General features: G+C 33.5%; 1 long non-coding RNA gene across 1 annotated transcript in view; it reads left to right on the top strand.

Annotated features, from left to right (window-relative positions):
- Positions 1 to 20,211, top strand: part of LOC128247688 (uncharacterized) — a 144,607-nt gene that overhangs the window by 24,779 nt on the left and 99,617 nt on the right. Inside the window, exon 2 of the long non-coding RNA XR_008264051.1 lies at positions 7,204 to 7,321. This is a non-coding gene — a long non-coding RNA (uncharacterized LOC128247688). The remainder of the gene's footprint in view (positions 1 to 7,203; positions 7,322 to 20,211) is intronic.

Here is a 20,211-nt window from a genome sequence, read left to right as displayed (position 1 = left end):
TAAATAAGGAAACCTTTTTCATTCAAAAATACAAACCCAAACTTAACCATTGCTAACACATTTAAATAAGGAAATTCATCACCCCACTGAGAGGGAAAAAAGTATAGAACAAAACCATGGTAAATTAATCAAATTCTACCACCTCCTAGATTTCGATTATCTCCCTTATACCGGAAGAAATCCCTAATTACCTCCCCCTATCTAGAACTCTTCTTTTCAGATTGGAGCGAACACATGTTACAATGAAGTAGAGAAATTTGAAAAGACAACACGAAACCGGTTATTTCTCCAAATACAATGTTTATATACCAAAAAAATTTTATAACATTTTTCTGACATAATTTAAATACATACTTTAACCATGTAACATAAGCCTTCTGTAATTTTTTCACTCTTATTATCTTTTATACATCCAACCACATGCTTTCACATACCAACTTTCTCACCTATATATATATATATATATATACATGTATATATGCGTATGCCTCTGTGTGTGTGCACTTGTGTGTGTGTTTGTGTTAGGTTTTACTCCACATCACCGTTTGATAACCGTCGTCGATGCGTTTACGCTCCCGTAACCTCGACAGAATAAAATCAATAGAATAAGTACCACGCTTAAAAAATATGGCGCGGTCGATTCGTTCAACTAAAACTCTTCACGGTGATGCCCCAGCATGGACAGCATGGTCGCAGTTTAATGACTGAAACAAGTAACACAAAAATAATATTATACTACTAAATTTCACAAACCTTCACAAAGAATTTTGAAAATTGAACTTATTACTCTAAACCAATTGCATTTTCTAATGATGTTTAATGATATAGCACTTTACGTTACAACCCATAAATAAGATGTCTCTTACAAATTAGCAAATTAGCAGCTCCTCATTAACTACTCACGCAAAATAACATGACATGACAAATACATAATTTTAGTATTATCTTCAATAATTTCGTTCTTGTTTTCTGAATCCAAATGCAATCGTATAAACTCTCTCTAAAAATTACCACAAAATTAAAGCGTAATTATAAAGGTCTTTCTCTATTATGTAAAAAGCTAGCTGTGAGTAAAACTGGGAATTTAAAAATGCAATTTAATTCAAAGTACCAGTAGTTCGTATTTACTGACCCTTATTAGATTCTTGCAGGCTTTCCAGCTTAGTCGTTGGCAGTGATAGGACATCATAAGCTATTGATCTCAAAATATCACTAAATGCTGGTAAGTTTATTCACGAAGATTTTGTTAACCGTGCATTATATGTATTCGTTGAACTCCATAAATCACTATTATGAAGTGTGCGAATGAGTCAGTAATAAACAAAACTATTATTTAAATACAAAATGCTAACAATAAAAAAAATTAAGTTCAGAAGATATTTAGATACTTACATTTTTCAGTTTTTATCCTATTCATTTAGATAGGAGTTTTAATATTACTTGATCTGCTTGATTAGCTATACTGCAATAACATTTCAAGGAGATTTTATTCATGAGTAATTAATTGAGTTAGTGAATTTGACTTAGAATGCACCGGAAACAGCCATTAGACTCTGTGTTAAGATGTTTCATAAAAACAGATTTATCAAAATGTGTTTTCGTTTACAACAGATGTAGTCAAAATATGTTGAGATCAAATGGTTTTATAACAAGAATTATAGAATCAGTTGACCACCTATTGTTTTTGTCTCCTGTTGTATCGCACACCAAGATATTCTGTGCGTAAAAGTAGGCTTTAAGGATTTCTATGAAGTGCCTTTTGTGATGGAGAATATCAGTTTGATAGCTACTAGGGCTTTCTATCAAAGGGAATTTAATTTACTTTTAAACGAAATTGAATCAACTTATAGTGATTTACCTATCTACAATGGTTTAAGATGGTGGCGTTTGCTGACCATATCGACCTCTTGAATGCTAAATGGAAATCTATTTTTAGATATCAGAAGCTTGCAGCATGATTGTTCTCAGCTAAATGATTTTGTTTGACTCGGTAAATTTGCTTTTCACGATTCATTGCATTATCTGAATGAATTTCGTATTAAGCTGCAATGCTTTGGGAAATCTGTTGACGTGATATTTGGTTTCATCAACGGTTTCGAGAATAAAATCAACTTATTTCACTTATTTCAACATGGTTTAGAACGTAAAACTTCCAATTAATTCGAAAAGGTGAAGCGATATTTTGAAGGAACTAGCTGCAAGGTTTTTGAAGGATACACAAAAGTTTATAGACATTCTAAAGGCCATAGCACAATAGTTTCAAGCTAGATTTCTTGAATTAAGAGAGTTAAAATAAAACATCTTATATAATTTCTAATGAAGATTGCTCAGCCCTGAGTGTAAAAGTATTTCAGTCGTTGAATTGACGAAATCTAAAGATGAAGGAACGTCTTCTTCTAGTCCAGTACTATTTCAAAGAAACATTCGTGACACTTAGATTTGATTTAAAAATCCGTTCGTGAACATGCACACGTAATTGGGAATACACATTCAAACGGCGAACTGTTGATAGTGTACAATTATATTCCTGGAAATGGTAGTTCCAGGTGGTACTCCGACATGACCGCAGTTCAATGACTGAAATAAGTTAAAGAAAAGATGCAAGATATATCAGTGGAGTCTAATTAGTGTTTTCTTTTTGCATTCTATTTTATTTGAAATCTTTATGAGTTTTCTTTAGATTATCGTATATTCATTTATAAACTTTTGCCTGACTCTTGTATAACGCAAGTAGGTATAGTTTTGAGAAATAATATTATATTCTGAAACCATTTTCATTGTATTCTTACTTACACTGTGTAAGCAGAAGGAAAGAGAATTTAAAATTATGCGTCGTTCATGCCTTTCATGCGTAATTGAATTTGCGTCAACTGTGAATAGAAAACAGATTGGCGCTTTAACTATGAGCATTATGTTCTTCTTTTATTGTTTTACTGGCGTTGATAATCTGACTCAGTCAATCTGATACAGCAGCTTCAAGGTTCTTATTTGATTATATTTATCTCAGTGCTTTGCGCTGTATGTATTTTATAGACTTCCTAGGAAAACGGAAAAACAAAGTCTGACCGGTGGAAAGAGAAGTAACTGATAATTAGGCACACACTCACACAAACAAAAATCACGCAAACATAGAAACACACTGAAACACATAGCGTGCGTGCATTTTTATGTTTATGTACTCACGTATACATATGTACATAAATACTCTCATAAATGATCTCTCTCACACACACATATATTATATCTTCGTTTGTCGGCAATGAGGATGCACTTATTTCATCAGTTAAATTTAAAATATTGAGGCTGAAATTAGAATTAAACTTTTTTAAATGTTTTTATTAGTTTCGTTTATCTTGAAAGCCCGGAATCAGAATGCTAGCTCGAAGATATCTTCAACGTTGTCCCATAGTACCTTCGAAGGCCGGTCCTTGGCGCATCCAGGCATAATAATGAACAAAATTTTCAGAAAAGATAAAAATAAAAAAGAAAAGCCAGCAGAAGAACAGCCAACGGTTATATAAGGTGTATAGATATACTGCCAGACCCGAAACTAACTTTTGTATCATTTTCACATGTTAAAAAAATATTTTATAGTTTATTTTTGGTCCATCAATCTTCTAATGCAAATAATTAATTTTAAAGTGATTTAAAGAAAAATAAATATTTTCTCATATAATAAATTTAGTAATGATTAAATTCTTATGCTGAATTCCATTAAATGATTATATTGGAATAAATAATTTATGTTGGAATAAATAAATAATTATTTTATTTCGCTATCAATTAGAAAAATGATATCTTTTAATATGGACACTAAATCCTTAATAAATTTTTTAATATAATCATTTAAAATTTATTTTTTATTTGTCACAGCTTTTGATTTTTCCTTCGTCGTAGATTCAAGTCGATACTTCTGTGACATTTTCTACCTTTCTTCCACTGAAAATTAAAACTAAAATTCTCACTAGTGACAAAGGTTTGGGTTATCATTACACTGAAACTCTTTCTTCCCAAACACCCATGATTTTTATACAACTTGACCAACAAACTTTCCTGTTCCAATGTGTACAAAACGGTATATCTTCCTCAGATCCAGCATAAATGATTGAGAAAGTGATATGAGAAGAGGAAAAAAAAACGCCCTTACTAAAATGTTGCACAAGGACTTCTTATTTCTCCAGTTAGCCTTTTGAAAACGAACACTGCAATAAATGATGTTAAATAACATCTTCAAAACTGCCCTCAATAAGATCCAGGTTCATAAAGAATCTAACATTAATATATCAACATACAAATTATAACCTTAAAATTATTGATATTTATGTCTGAGTCGCCAACATTATGTTTCAAACCGTTATCATAATCAAGACTTTGACGTTCACTCATTATTGCATGATCATGAAAAGTTGTCCAGTGTCACTAGGCACCCTATCTCAATTAAGGTCAACAGTGTTCTGGATACGATAATGCTAATTAATTAAGTTAATTAAATCATGATAGCATAGATTCAAAAGACTGCATAGCAAAGAGCTAACATTTATATTTGGAACTACAATGTGTAGCTTAATTTATGCACTCTAGAATTCTTAACCTACTGAAAATGCCACTACTATTTTCCGCAGAAGTGATCCTTATTATTTTCCCAATTTATGAAATTTTGCAGAATTTCTGAAAACAGAGATTTCTCTACAACATAACCTCAGTATAGAAACCTAAAGATATTTTGAGTACTTCAACCAAAAAAAGAAAAGCAAATTCTTGAATACAAACTATGTTCATATTCTATCTCTGCTAAAGCGAAAATAATTAAAAATGTATCTTATAAGTAATAAACTCAGCTATAAATAAAATTGATATACGTGATTTGTTTCTAATAACATTGATTTCAAATTTCAAAAATGTTAAAATATTTTCAAAAACCGTGCAAGTCAGTATTTTATATCGAATTGCAATCTATTTGGCATTTAAATTTTAACCATTAGATACAAAACACAAAACAAAAACAAAAAACATTTATCAAGCTCGGTATTTGATATTTGAAATATTCTTGGTAATTGTTTCACTACCAAGACAAATAACTTTAATAAATTCATATACATTTAATATGAGTTCCTCAAATTTGCATAAATTTGACATAAAAAATTACCATTTTGTCTGCTTCCTTTATAATAAATTAAAAGGTGTCAACCTTTTCCCGATTGGACCTCATTTTTCTCATACGTTTTTATTCTACTGTATGTTTCACGAGTTTTACGGAATGACGTTCTTTGTGAAATCGTTCATTTATGCGTAATTAAAACAAAAATAAAGAAATAAGAAAACCACAATACCTAGAAATTGTACTTATGTGTTACTTTCCCACTCGGCAACACAACTTTTTTTGACCCAATCAATTTTCTGTCATAATATCTCAAATACAGCGGTGTAGATCTAGCCCCTTCTATGATTTCGCTGCATTTAACTTGTTCAAGATTTGGATTAACAAGAGGGTATACAAGTGATTGCAAAACAGTAAATGTTGAACACGAGAACTGTAGTCACTCACGGTAGTCGGTAAACGTTTTCACCTACACATACACATATACACACACGCAGACACACACACACACACACACACACACACACACACACACACACACACACTTACATACACAAAGTGGGTGTGAAAGTTCCTGGCTTTGAGTAAAAGAACATACAGGAGGAACAATTAATTAGAATTTTATTTAACATATTCCCCTCTCAGATTCACACATTTATTGCTGCAGTCCCTGAGTTTTTCCAAGCCCTGCAAAAGAATACGGAAGGTTGGGCCTTCAACTAAGCCTTTCGCGATAATTTGAAAGCCAAGAACTTTTCAGACCCCCTCGTATACGACAAGTACGCAGAATATTTTTTAATAAAATGTAATTCTCAAAACTGGTCGATGACTGTTGCCCAATATGTTGCAGCAGGTAAACGAACCCACGACCGCATTGTTACGAAGAGAGTTTCTAAACCACGAGCTATCACTGTAAAATCAATGATATATTAAAGTTCTCTGAGTAAAACTATCTCTCAGTTAAAAACAGAAACTAGAAACAATAGAATAAACATTTGAGGGATAAAGTAAGAAAGTATCTACCTCAATGATTTTGAATTAGTCATTTGATGATGTTGCATGTGCATATATCTGGGCTACAATTTCAGATGTGTGAGAATGTTCAGAGAGTTTATGAAACGTTCTTGCAAACAAAGTAACATTGACCAAAGGCGTTGCGAACGAAATCTGAATTATTCACCTTTCTGAAAAGCAAATGTACATTGGAATCTGTATGTTAATATTAGATACACAACAACTAAATGTCTGTAGCTATGTTAATGTTGGTGTAAATTATTTTTGGTTTGCGTGTCTTCCAAGAGTTTAAAATATAGATATCAGGCATCTATCACATAAATCACTTTAATAATATCTTATTCTTCTTCTGCCGAGCTCGACTTTGCCTTTCATCCTTTCGGTATCGATAAATTAAGTACCAGTTGCGTAGTGGAGTCGAACTAATCGACTGGCCCACTCCCCAAAAGTTTCAGACCTTGTGCCTAGAGTAGAAAAGAATATTTTATTATTCTGAATATTATATATATTCTGAAATAAATTCTTTTCAATGTATATATGTATAGTTTGAAAAGAAAAAAGAAATACTGGAGAAGTTTATAACATAATATTCCTGAAAAAATCCTTAAGGAACCTCGTTCCAAAATTGATGATTTCATCCGGCCAGCATTAGCCGTATCTCTAAGCCAACTGTTTACAAGCACCATTGTAGTTGGTATCTATTAATAATAAGAACTAATTCGATTAATCGACGCTGCTAATTCATTTCTGAACAGTATACAATACACAAATTTGCACAGATTTTCATACTTTTGTCTAATCTACTAAGCATCCATAAATCATAATGTTTTCGTGTATGAGAGAGTGTCATTAACAGTTTTGTTGGAAGAAAGTTCTTGTAGATGTGTAGTGTAATCAGGATAGACATCCAAGCATCGCATACCCCTATCTAAACTATATTCAACATAATAAATTATATAAGCTATAATGTATGCGATCTAGGCAGTGATAAAAGGCATTTTCGAATTCACATCACCTCATAAGGCTGTAGAATAATTTATGCCATACGTTAATTATATATTTTTAATGAAATATAACTTATTTAATTGCAGTTAGCATTCTCGGAACGCCTGATACTACTTGTAAATTCTACATATTGGTACATGTGAGCATTATTGATTTATCTACCGACTCAAAGAAACACATGCCACAGATTTAAATTCCGGATCAGTGAGTTACATGTCTCATCTAATTTGTCTATATTTGAATATTAACCAAGAGTTCTCTGGAGATTTTAAAACAGTTGTGAATTTAAATGTAACTTATGATTAAATATTTATTACAATAATTAAACTAAATATAGATGGTAGAAAACTCCCTATAGACTAGATCTGAAGTGCCTATCCTACATCGTATATTAGCTCGTTTAACATGAAAAGAGTGTAAATATCTATCATGTTTAATGTTAATTTTTCTCTAAAGCAGAGTTTCCTAATATTTTTGACTACGTGGCGCTTTGGTGATTATAGATTCTGTTTAAAATAAACATATTTTCAATAAATGATTTCGTAAAAGAATTGTGTTTATTTTTATAACTTAATGTAGAAGCCAATCTATCCCCCTTTATGGAGAAGAGAGAACAACTAAAGTGAATAAATTTACATATTCACACGCTACGAAACAACATCAAATTTGAGGTGAAGCTCGTAGTTCTGTTTCAAACTGATATTACATCTACACATGTAGTGGGTTTTTAATAAACATGTCAGTTTATTGCACTGAGTAACGAAGACAAGAAAGGAAAAGTAAAGTTCACATTAACAGAAAAATAATATCACGAACACAATGTAATTTATATTTTTTAAAAAGAAATTTGCTTCCTATTAAGGAGATGAAATGCATTAATATATCATTTTTATATAAGAGGTATTCTACATGAATTGTTTAATCAAAAGTTTTGGAGTGAATCAGAACAAATGTATTAGTTATTTGTCATTCATGATTGAAATATGAAATATTTAATAAAAATTTGGGTTTAGAGAAATAGCTTTAATTTCAAGACTGAGTCTCTAAAGCAGTTTTCATGATTCTTATTTTCTTATGTTGCGATAAGCAACGTAACTACAGATGATTGAACATTTGAAGTATATTTTAATCGTCTGGAGTAGTAGTTGATCATGAATAACTAAGTCAAAAGACTCTGGGTGATGCGATGTGAGTTTACTATGCCCTGTAAATTTATTGAATGGTTATGTTGTTAGCATAAAGCTACAAAAAGGGACGAAAGATGATCCAGCAGCGCTGTCGATTCTAGTCACCTGTGCACGTACACAGCTATTGTTGAAAATCATATTGCTTTCCAATTTTGGCACAAGGACAACTAACCCCCCCCCACACACACACACACACGCTGACCGACGGACAGACAGACAGATAGATAGATAGATATAATAATAAATCCGCATTCGTATCTATTCTATTTACTACTAACCTACTCAATTGTTTTTCTTACCAACCTGGCATGCCATCTTAACCTTTCTTTTATTTACGGCTATCACAATCTTGAGGCCACTGACACAATGTTTCAATGTTGTGCCATAACCTTTCACTGTTTGCTTCTCTACAATGATTTAAAAATTCTTCAGTAACGTTTGAAACTCTTGTATCTATCAGAGTTGATGCTATGTTACACATTTCCATCGAAAAATCTGTCTAGTGCTAGTTACAAATTGCAGAGATATGTTTCTATAAATCTTCCTTTCGTCTTGTACCCACGTGAAATGATACGAGACTTCATTAACGTACTCGTGTACTGGCTATCAATGTTACCTCGAAGTGACTTCTTCAGAATTCAGTTTTCCGCTCCATGACGGGGAATATGCTCTACACGTATCTGAAGAATTCCAACCTTGTTCACTTCGAAATGTTTGATTGCCACAACTTTCGAGGCGCGTTACAGTTACTCCAGCTTCGCTATTTGCATGTCGGGAAAGCAACTTTGGACCTAAGGTACTTGAAGTCACTGGCCGAACTGTGTGACATCCCTGAAACCAATTTACAGGTTGCTTCCATCGATATTGGTGGTCATATCCTCAGATTTTTACATTGAGGAAAAAACCCACTTTGAATGCAGCATTCTTCATAGATGTTGAACAAATCTCACGCATGAAACAGCTGAGTAACTCTGAAGGCAAGATCATCAGAATAGACAACATCATAGTGATGCCAGGCTCTTGAACGCTTCTGTTTGAAAGGGAGACCTTCGTCTTGGATAAATTCAAGACTTTGTCTCAAAGGAGCTAGGGTGTTTATCTGAAGGATTCCTGCTATTGTTGTAAACTCTTTAGTTGGACTACATGTGATTCCAACGTAGCTTAATAGGTTTCCATATGTGATGAGGATGGCTTTGTAATCTTAGGATATATAATGTTTTAGCCTTGCTGTTACTACTGAAGAAAGGCCTTTGAAGAAATATGTTAATAGAATTTGATAATTTCACAGGACTCATCTATAATTGTTCTAGGGGCTAAGACCTGTAGGAATGTTCATCTTTCTTCGCTAAAGCAGGTTTGGTTCATCACCGGATGGGATTGATATGAAAGTAAATTCACTTAAGGAGAAGAGACTGGTAGATTTTTGAAGTAGTTAATGTTCACCATTCCTTGAAAGTGAAAAAGCTGAATACTTTAAGAATGATGATGGTTTATTCATTTTATAAAGTGTTATACAGAGGTCTACCAGACGTTTGTGGAAGAGACGATTCTTCCAGCTGATGGCTGGTATATTATCTGAACCTGGTGCCTTGTTATTTCTTAACATTCCCTTTAGGAATCTTTGAACATTTTTGATGCTAAATGAATCAGCCTGGATTAGCAGGCTAAGTCCTATTTTGTGCTTTAAAACAGAATTGTCAAATGTTATGCTGTTTAACCCTGTTTTTCAACAAGTAGCCTGAACTATTTAAACAATGCTTGTAGATACTTGTCAGCAGCCCTTTCCCAACAAGGTGGATCATTGTAAAAGATCTCTTGTTGGTAAGTTCCTTTACATCTACCTAGATGGTGGCATTTTTGTTTGCATTGTAGAGGTTGTTACCTGCTTCAGATTTTCGATTTAATTTGGACATCTAGTATTTTTCAAATGTCATTTTAGTCGAATTGAAATTGATACCCACAAATATACATGCATCAACATACACTGACAGGCACACACTCACATAAACACAGTTATATAATACATCTATAACCCTCTTTTTCTCTAAACTGTTCATCACGAATCTACTCAATTATTTTCGATGCCAACATGACATCTCGGTTTAACACTTATTTTCTTATACTTGTCTGTCATAATCCTGACACATTTCACACCATCACTTTTCTTTGTTCTGCATAAAATTTCATTGCTGGCTTCTTCACTGTGCTGAAAATTTTCTTTAAAAACTTTTGAAACTCTTGTATCGCTAATGGTATTTTACACGTTCCAGCCATAAAATAATTTATTGCATTACATCGAAGTTTATTTTCTTTTGATTTAGCTTTCTGTGATTCTGTTGTAATGAAAGTACACTATCCATTATATATGCTTTGTTGCCAGTTTGGCTGTATTCATTATGTTGGATTTGGTGTTTTCAACATGTATTTGTAAGACTCTTTCTCTCTTGTTTGTTCATAAATAATTTTCAAGGCACTTATTATTAATCTCCCTGTCTGTAGAAATTGTTATCTATAAGAATATGGCAGTCGATTTTCCATAATATGACACCTTTTGTGATGCAGGTTTGTACAATCATCTTATTACATAATATTGGCATAATTTCTCGTGTATGAAAATTCCAATTCTGTTGTCTCTGTATACATATTTCTTTTGAATAAGACTGGGCAGCCAAGAACAATATGTTTGTTTGTTTCTTCACAGCCGCTACATATTCTGCATAATAATAATCTCAGTTGAGAAACCTTTGATCTTATGCATCGATAAAAAATGTATTTTAAATTCAGCTTTGGATTATGTGCTTCACAGCCATCTCAGAGTGATCTTTTTTCTTTACCCGCTTCCGCTTTGCTTTGTTTTTCACATATAATGAAAATACTTCGCAGAAGCCCTTTCCTATTAAACTGCAATATTTTGTCGGAGTAAGAATTGAAACGTAACATAAACAGAAACGAAACAAAAGCACAAAGCTTTAACATCTAAACGAGTTAAGAATCATAACATGATATGAGCAGAATATGTCAGAATCTCATTTCCTATCCCATGTAAATTTTAACACTTTTCCTAATATACTTTGGAAACAGCAATTAGTGTAGAGTAAGAAATTACTTCTTAATTTCACTTTTTTGTTAGAAATTAATTTCCGTTATCTGCATAACTAACACTTTTCATAATATCTTGAACATAGGAAAATTATGTCCTCTTCATAGTATGACTATGTATGAAAATTAGATGAGATTATAAAATGGGATCGTAACTCGGATTTCATGTTCAACTAAATCAGCCCTGCAAAGACATTACCTTCGTGCTAGGACAATCAGCTTCCTCAGTAACTGATTTTGATACTAAGTTCAAGGACGATACATACATTCGTGGATTGACATGTTTTAAACCAGACGCCAAAACAGAGCTTTTGGACGATAGAAACCGCTTGCTTGTACGTACATCATTTCTTTTCTCTGTTACTTATCATTAATTCAATATAACCTGCTCCCTTAAACCAGTTAATCTTCGCAGTAGTAGTAGTAGAACTAGTTGTAAATGTAGTGGAATATATATATATACACAGTAAAAAAACCGCATGTGAGAGGTTTAGTGTGAGTTATTTTTTGTTTAATTTTATCAATTCATTCATTGAACTGATTGACGGGGAGACCCACCGATTAGAATACGCACAAACACACACACACACACACACACACACACACACACACACACACACACACACACACACACACACACACACACACACACACACACACACATTTCCGAGTTCGAATCTCGCCCAGCTCAACTTAGTCGCATTTTAGTTGAATTGACCTTATGTTCCGATTTTGAATTACGTCTAGGTCGACGTAGATCTTTTTATGCATTTACATGTATTATTTTATATTCTGAATTCAAATCTGTCCTAGGTGGACACTATTCTTCTGTTTCATATAACAGTATTCTTTTATGATCTAAGTTCGAATAACGCCGAGGACAGTATCGAAAGTTTTCCAAAGTTTCCTTTCTTTATGTTCTGCGTTCAAATCCCGCAGTGGTCGACTTTGCCTTTCATCCTTTCGGGGTGGATAAATTAAGTACCAGTTGCGTACTGGGGTCGATCTAATCGACTGGCACCGCACCCCTAAAAAAAATTTGGAGCCTTGTGCCTAGAGTAGAAAAGGATATTTCTCTTGCTTCTTTCGTTTTTGTCTACCTTCCATCCAATTCTCTAGAAGTTTCTGCTTGCCATTTCTTTTATACAAGACACCTAGTTGCGAGTTGCTTTTCACCTTAATGTTTTATATTGCCATCGGATTTACTCTAGTATTCTGCCGATAAAATTTATTAAGTAGGTTACAGTTGAGTGTTTCTTTTGTAAATCAAACTCTTATACTTCCTGATTGTATATTCACTTAACATAGCAGCTTATTGCAATTGAAGGATGTGTTTATTGATAACGCATTGTTTCCGCGACATGCAACCATTAAAGGTATAATCATTTAAAATTTACTCACTGTTAGACTGAATAAACGGCAACAGTTATGTGCCTTATCTATTGAAAACTCCACAAACTTTGTAGAGGTTTGGCTTCCATATATATTTCCGTTCGGTAAGCGGAGAATATAGATTTTAATACAATATTCCAAAACAGCAGAGAGACACTACAGATGAATTTCTATCACACATTGCTTTTGAAACCAAGACTTCAACTTCTAAATATAGCAGTTATAATGATACACCTTTCAACACCAACAGTAATTAATCCGTCAGTGAATCAATACTTATCTCAAGCAAATGGATAAGAAAATAGCAAAACTCCATATCGTGGAGCTAAATGTCTTAAAATATTTCGTATAGTTTCTCTGCGCCTTAAATTAATTTCCTAGGGATGTCAATGATTTGTTCCTATATCATCAGTTGATAAAATTAGGTTCCCGCATTGTTGCTGAAGTTGTCGTTGTCGGCTCTGTTGCTGAGCAAAAACACGAGATATCAACACAAGTTCAGCCCAGATCACAAGACAGGTCGGTATTCACAAATCTGTTAGCCTTGTCTGTCTTGTCTTTCTTTCTGTTAGTGTATTCATTTTTACAACGGAAAAATATTAAGGATATTTTAACTGCCATTTCTCTGATAGTCAAACGACTATGTAGAGAATACAACATTAGTTCAAATCAGTTCCTCTAATTTGCAGAGGTAAATTATATCAACTACTCTTTCTCTTCAAAATCGATTTGTTCTTATTAAAATATATAATACATTGTCGTTTGATCTAATTTTCACAGCCGCGAGTTGATTATTACATTGCTCATTATGTGATATGAACAGAACTTGATTACTAAACGAAATGCATCTGCTATACGATACAACTCTTAGTTGCAAATAGCTCTGAGCCGTAGCTTTGGATAAGTGGGTTGTATATATCTTAAATAATAACTTGTAACAATCACAGCACAGCACTGAAGGCTATAGGCAAATTTGCGAACATAACATCGACAAAACTGCAAACTCCAATAATGAATTTTGATATCTGCCCACGTTTCATTTCAGAGGGCAGGTTTAACTCAAAATTAAAGAAATAACAGCAATAAAACAAATGATGAGAAAGTTCATTATTTAGTTTAGCAATAGACAGCGCTGACATATTGTGTGCAATGCCAAATACGTCAGTTTGTTCTTGGTAACTCTCAGTGTCGCTTGTGCTGCCGTCACGTGTGGTATGTGTATCTCTCGCTCTGCTTGATTATTGTTTTAACTGTGTTCATTGTCTTAGATCATGAAGAGGAGAGGCTGTGTGAATCACCCAGACAACTTTTGTTATGTCTGGAAAATTGCCACAAAATAAAAAATTGCCTATAATTGTTACTTCGTGGGGTGAAAAGTTGGGGAACAAGACAAGAGGTGGGCACCTCATATATGCGGCACTGTATGTCACTCCAGGTTAATACAGTGATTGAATGGAAAACGTAAGGGAATGCCCTTTGCTGTACCAATGGTATGGCGTGACAACCAATCATTTCTCTGATTGTTACTTTTGTATGACTAATATTAGTGGTTTCTCAAAGAAGACCAAAGCAAAATTTGTGTATGCAGATTGTAAGTCAACTCTAAAACCGTTCCCAGTTCCCCTCTCACAAGTTTCACTTCAAAATCTTGACACGTAGCACGATGAACACCTTGACTCTTCTATTGACGAAGAGTACGTAGGTGATTTTAAGAAAAATGAGCCAGGCTAGTTTAATCAAGAAGATTTGAACGATTTAGTAAGAGACCTAGCATTGTCAAAGGAGAGGGCAGAAGTTTTGGGATCCAAACTACAACAACGGAATCTCCTACAGCAAGGTATGAAAATGTCCATTTTCCGTTCTCACCATGAAGGCTTATCTGTCTTTTTCAAGCGAGAAAATAATGCTTGTTTCTGTACTGACGTTAATGCACTCATGCAAAGACTAGGACACGTGCATGTCGCTAACGAATGGAGATTGTTTATCGACTCGAATAAGGTTAGCCTCAAAGCTGTGTTGTCACATAATGGTAATGAAAAGACTTCCACTCTTGTGGGTAATGTCGGTATAGAAGAAACCTATGAAACGATGGAACTCTTTCTGAAAGGAGTTAATTACTTACTTCACAAGTGGAATATTTGTGATGATTTAAAGGTGAATTGCCTCCTCCTAGGATTGCAACTGGGTTATACCCAAAAATATGTGCTTCTTGTGTGTTCGGAACAGCCGCGACAACAGCAATCATTACACTGTAAAAAAGATGAGTGCATAGTTGGTCGGTACAGTGTGCAGCATATGCCACTGGTAGACCCGTAAAAGATCTTCCTTCCATCCCTTCACATTTAACTCGGTCTCATGAAAAAATTCGTTACAACAATGACAGACGATGGTTGTGGCTTCTAGTTCCTAAAAGTAAAATTTGCTGCAGAGAAAAGTGACGCAAAACTGAAAGCAAGCATTTTCATTGGACCCGAGATCAGGGAGTTGGTACCTGATAGCAAATTCAGAGATAAACTGAATCCAGTTGAGCTGACGTTATGGAATTCGTTCGTTTTAGTTGTACAGAACTGTCCTGGAAGTTGAAAACTATGCTGATTTAAAAACAACATGTTAATAGCGTATTAAAGAATAGCATGTCGAATGTCCCTTAAAATGCACGTCTTGCGTTCTCATCTCGATTTTTTCCCAACGAATTTTGGTGCCCTTAGTGAGGAGCATAGTGGGAGGTTCCAGCAGGACATATCTGAGATGGCAACTAGGTATCAAGACCGGTTCAATCCGCACATGATGGGTGACTCCTGCTGGTTCCTACAACGGGAGACCGCACGATGCATAAGCGCAAGAGAAAGTTTCTCAAACATTTCTGAGCTCAGCATATAAAAAAAAGAGTATTCCCTTAACATAAATATACTATGAATCATCATATTATAATAATATTTGCCTTGGACATAAATTTACTATTATAATAGACTTACTATTATCATAATTATTTACCTTGAACCTAAATATTCCTGAGTCTGATATGGTATATGATTATGCGCATAATTCAAACTCCTGACGTGCTACATCAACTCTGACTTCAGATTTGAAATCAGCGTACTGGATTTAGTTTAGTACAGCACCATATGTCTGGGTAACACACAATAAATCTTTTTTTGTTGCCCGGTGTTATTGGGCATGCAAGTAGTAGTTTTAGTGAAATTAATATATCATTTGTATTAAATAAAATCATTACTGCGATAACATGAGTCGTTATGTTGTTATAAGCTAGATTCAGTATGCAACAGAACATCTCTGTCTCTTGAGTAGCTGCAGTATATTGGACAAACCACATTAAAATCTTACAAAATTTCTTGTAGTATCCAACGTTTATGAACAGCTTTATAGGCTAATTAAATACTCGTAAATCTGAAGGTTATTCGTCTGCCCAAGGCTATTGTTATTTGCAATATCTTTTTTTCTGAGAGATACAATAATTTACTCAGAACGATATTTCTCTTCGCTAGTTGAGAAATTTTGCATTTGTGACATGAATTTGAAGTTTTAAATTTAGCAGGAATTATAAAAGAAAACTGTTGTAGTTTTGAATAAATACGTTTGGAACTATCTGAGAGATTAGCACAATTGAATTATATTTATCAGAAGTCAGCCTCCTTGTGTCTAGCAATATCTCTAAACAAAAGTCAAGACACAAACAGCATCTTCAAGGCACCTGAAAAATAAATCATTTTGTTCGCCTCGTAAAAAAAGTATTTATATTCTTTACAAAATAAAGCAATGGTGAAATATTTTATCGCCAACTTGTGTGTATACATTTTTTTTATTAAATAAGTTATTCATTTCAGTTTTTGTTGCGCCACATCTCTATAGCCAAAGGTCTGTAATTAGTTTACAGAGAGAAAAAAAATAAACAAATCTCAGATATTGAATAAGCAGAAAAAATATCCTCTTTGCTTTGTTATTATTGAATAATTCGATTAAAAACGAAACAATTTAGCTGATACGGTGAACTGAATAGAATTGATCATATTTGCAAAGTTGCAGACAAAATACGAAGGATTTTCATAAAATCCATATTAAACAAAATGTTTAAAAAGCTTTGTTTATATTGTCAAGCTGGAATTCTATTTTCCATATGTGTCTATGAAAACTAAAAAAAATGAAATGAAAATGCGGGCAAAGTATTAATTTCGTTAGTTTTCTGAAAAAAGTTTAATTTTGAACACACACACACACACACACACACACACACACACACACACACACACACACACACACACACACTATTTATACGGTAATGTAAATTTAGTCTTATAATAACCGATCCGTATTACCGAATGGTTTCATGTTAATGAAGTTTCCTTGAGTGGAAAAGTAAATTAACAGTCATCGCATATGGCTGATGATTGTAAATATACCTTTCTAAATTTGGAAAGTTCATGTTCACAAAAATATTCTGCAACATGAAGTGGTTGTAATGAGATAAGTTTATAATATTGTATAAGTAATATATACACCCTATTACTCACTAGAATGGCTGTTATTTTCTGACTTATGAAATTTATTGGCGAACTTTATATATATAGTAACACGTAGAACGACCCTTCATCAGTTGTCGGCTGTCTATCTACTCCTCATTTCGAAGAGTAGATAGACAATATGAGTCTTCGAAGACAGTTGCTCTCATAAATACCATGATATAATTTTGGATTTATGGAGGGCCAAAGTTGCAATAAAAACAGGACAGTAGAGACATACAAGGAAACCGAACGAAAACAAACATGGAAGGTCGTTAGACCAGAACGAGAGGGAAATAGTGAACGTTGTGATAGGGGAAAGAGGTTTAAGCTGATAAGAGTAATTAACACCTGTTTTTGTTGTCATTCATTAGTTTGATACACCCACACACACACACACACAATAACAATAATATAACTAGGGGGACCCGTGAATATTTCACGGAATTAATAGCAAACCTATTGGGTTATTTCTGAAAACTTTATCCCCAAAACCTGGAAGTGTAGCTTGTGTTGTGTCTGTATGGAAAGATAGTCGCTCCTCTGCTATTCATTGAAAAGTGAAATGAATTGAAAAGCGATGATAATGCACTTTATATATACACTTTATATACTTTATGCACAATTGTATAGACTAAATAAAGTATTTGCTATTATTTTTCCATTATCCCCATAAAAAGAAAAAATCCTGTACATATGATACAACCTTAAGTTAAATTGAATATATCTGCCACGTGAATATTTCATGGAATTGCACTTAGGTGCATGAGTTAAGTGATAGGTGATATAAAAACTTGGTTCAATTTTTTAAAATATACATTTTTCACTAACCAATAACCACCACCATCAACACCAACACCATCATCATCATCTCCCTCTACCTCTCTCTCCTATCTTTCTCTCTCTCCTATCTTTCTCTCTCTCCTACCTTTCTCTCTCTCCTATCTTTCTCTCTCTCCTATCTTTCTCTCTCTCCTCTCTGTCTCCCCTCTATCTATCTGCCTTTCTTTAGCTTCACCATTAGAACATCAGCCCTTGGATAAAATTATTACGTACCCCCTACCTCATGTCATGGACGCTTCTCTCTGTCTTTTCTCTCTCGGTCTTTTTCACTGTCTATCTTTTACTTTCTCTCTCTTTTTTCTCTCTCTTTTTTCCCTGTCTCTGTTTTATTTCTCTTTCTTTCTGTCTCACTCTTCATCTTATCCTCCTTTTGTCTCTCTTTTTTCTTTCTCTTTTCTTTCCCTTCAATTCATCATGTGAAAGCGTTACAATGATATTCTCTCTACCTCATGTCATGGACACTTCTCTTTCCTTCTTTTTCTCCTTCCCACTTCCGCTCTCTCCCTCTTTCTCCCTCTTTTCGTTTTCCCTTTTTTCCTCTAATCATGTGAAAGCGTTACCCATGGGTTAAGCAATGCAATGTCAAGCTGAATTATTATAAGATAATGATAACAATAAACCTTTCTACCACAGGGACAAGGCCTGAAATTTTTGGGGAAGGGACCAGACGACTTGATCGATCCCAATACGCAGCTGGTACTTAATTTATCGACCCCGAAAGAATGAAAGTCGACCTCAGCGGAATTTGATCTCAGAACATAGTGACGGGTGAAATACCATTAAGCACTTCGTCCGGTGTGCTAACGTTTCTGCCAGCTCACAGCTTGATAATAATAATAATAATAATAATAATAATAATAATAATAATAATAATAATAATAATAATAATAATCATAATAATGATAATAATAATAATAATAATAATAATAATAATAATATTAATAATAATAATAATACAGGACTTACAAATATATATAACATACAGAATATTGCACTACTGGGCACTGCACACATCCTACGCAAAACACTTTCAATACAGTAACCATAAGAGCATCACAGCAAACCACAGCACATACCCAAGGCACACAGAGCTGCGCTCGGTAGTGAAGTGAAAGCACGTTATAAAAATAAAACTACTGAACAACATAATAATAATAATAATAATAATCATCTCTAATTTATTATAATTAAGATATCTTTGGAAAAACTTTGTAATAGCTTTAACTATTAAAATCTAATATACAACGGTGAAATAATGTTTCTATATACCGTAACGATATAACGTAAACTGTTACTGCGGGCATTTAACGATATAAATCATACTTTAAAAGTTAAAAATAATCATTTACATAGACATGTCTTTTATTGTCAGATTAATTTCAGTTAGGATATCGTTCCATACTGTCAGCAGGATATATCAACTTTAAATTCTTTTATGGAGAACAAATTCACTTTGAAGACAAAAGTAATATAAAATCAGTTTTTTTTTTTTTAGGATTAATACTTACCCGCCAGTTATAGTTGAAAATAGACTGCGTTTCATATTTTTGAAGATCTTTTGTCAACATATTGATATAAACTTATTTTAAAATATGTTTTCATAAGTTATTCTTAAGAGCTTTTAGGGGCTATTTTTGCTAAACATTTAATCTTCTAAATCTACAATCTTTGAATTATGAACAGGTATTGTAGAAGAAGCGTAGCTTGAAGGAAATTCTTATAAAATAAATAAATAAATTTCCATATATGAGTAACGGTAAGTGGTGGTTAAAACAACAACGTGCGAAGATGAGCGAAGGTGCCAAAAATACGCAGTGATATATACATATATATATATATATATATATATGCATTAGCATTCTGTTCGTTGGGCATATAGCTTTCATCTCCAAAGCCATGCATCAGTTTTTTAACACACACACACACACACACGCACACACACACACGCACACACACACACACACACATACATGAGTATTTATATGTACGTGTATGTATGTGCATATCTATCTATCTATCTATCTATCTATCTATCTATCTATCTATCTATGTATAT

The sequence above is a fragment of the Octopus bimaculoides genome, chromosome 4 (genome assembly GCF_001194135.2).
Source record: "Octopus bimaculoides isolate UCB-OBI-ISO-001 chromosome 4, ASM119413v2, whole genome shotgun sequence".
NCBI classification, from domain to species: Eukaryota; Metazoa; Mollusca; class Cephalopoda; order Octopoda; family Octopodidae; genus Octopus; species Octopus bimaculoides.
The sequence above is the reverse complement of the archived record's forward strand: the minus strand, read 5'-3'. Positions and strand labels throughout refer to the sequence as shown.